Raw genomic sequence first — 1,695 nt, forward strand, 5'->3', positions numbered from 1 at the left:
AGCCAGGCGTTGTGGCGGGCACCTGTATTCCCAGCTACTTGGGAGGCTGAGGCAGGAGACTTCCTTGAGCCCAGGAGTTGGAGGTTGCTGTGAGCTGTGATGCCATGGAACTCTCTCCGGGGGACAGCTTGAGGCTCTGTCTCAAGAAAGAAAGAAATGAAAAGAGTATCACACATAGAAGAGCATACAAAATAAGTTTTTTAGTGACAACAAATTTGAACACCTCCCAGCTAAAGAAATGATTTTATCATCTTTAAAATGATTTTATAATCTATATCTCTATCCTTAATGCTATATTTTTTAATTTTGAAAAATTAAACAAGAAAATTTATCTGTTTAATGAAAGAATAATATTATCTACTTTTAAGACTCCTAAGAGAACATTATGTGGCTTCAGTTTCCTCATGAAGTTTTAAGAGCTCACTCTGGGGAAGTCAGTGGGCAAAATCATGAGTGAGTATTCAGTACATGAAGTTTACCCAGTCATGGCATTTGACAGAACTAATACACAGACTAAATATTGGAAGTCCACAGATAGGAAGTTGGGGGAAGTGGATATAGGTGTCATTTTTTTATGTCTTTTGATCATCATTGATGTAAATTGAATAGATTATCAACTTTTCCATTTCCATTGCTGGCTTAAGACAGCTTTGAGTGTTTTCAGTTCTGCTGAGTCAACTATTCATGTATTTCCAGTTTCCAGAATTTTTATGCTATAATTAGTCTCATCTCTTTCCATTCATAGATGTTCATTTCCTTTAAACAACATAGTAATGTGATTTTAGTGGAGCTAATTATATTTTAAAGCAAATAATCATTTATTTACAAATGCTTCTGCATTCTTTACTTAAAATCATTAGTAGGCTTGGCGCCTGTGTCTCAAGCGGCTGAGGCGCCAGCCACATACACCTAAGGTGGTGGGTTCAAATCCAGCCCAGGCCCGCCAAACAACAATGATGGCTGCCACCAAAAAATAGCCAGACGTTGTGGCAGGCACCTGTGATCCCAGCTACTTGGGAGGTGGAGGCAGGAGACTCGCTTGAGCCCAGGAGTTAGAAGTTGCTGTGAGCTGTGATGCCATGACACTCTACCCAGGGGGACAGCTTAAGGCTCTGTCTCAAAAAAAATAAAATAAAATCATTAGTAAAGGCTTGGTGCCCATAGCTCAGTGGTTAGTGCACCAGCCACATACACAGGAGCCAGTGGGTTCAAACCCAGCCTGGGGCTGCTAACCAACAATGACAACTGTGACAACAGTGACAATTATAATTTGTTTGTAAATTATATTTATATGTATTATGTTTATAAATTATACTTATAAATAAATTACATTAGCTAGTGAAACCTATAATATGCATCGAGTACTTCAAATCTATCACATCGTTCATGTGATACAGAACTTACTGAAACTGGATTATCTATAAAACTATATTCTTTTTCAGTTTTACTCCTTTCTTATAAGGGTTAGATCCCCTTATGTAAATATAATTAAAAGAAAAAGGAGGATCGGCACCTGTGGCTCAAGTGGCTAAGTTGCCAGCCATATACACCTAAGGTGATGGGTTCGAATCCAGCCCAGGCCTGCCAAACAACAATGACGGCTGCAAACAAAAAATAGCCAGACGTTGTGGCGGGCGCCTGTGGTCCCAGCTACTTGGGAGGCTGAGGCAGGAGACTCACTTGAGCCTAGGAGTT

At 39.8% G+C, this 1,695-nt stretch overlaps 1 protein-coding gene across 2 annotated transcripts in view; it reads left to right on the plus strand.

Annotated features, from left to right (window-relative positions):
* USP37 (ubiquitin specific peptidase 37) overlaps positions 1-1,695 on the plus strand; it is a 111,087-nt gene that overhangs the window by 99,759 nt on the left and 9,633 nt on the right. The window lies entirely within an intron of this gene.

Source organism: Otolemur garnettii, unplaced genomic scaffold, assembly GCF_000181295.1.
Source record: "Otolemur garnettii isolate 467f Iridium unplaced genomic scaffold, OtoGar3 scaffold00013, whole genome shotgun sequence".
Classification (NCBI taxonomy): Eukaryota; Metazoa; Chordata; class Mammalia; order Primates; family Galagidae; genus Otolemur; species Otolemur garnettii.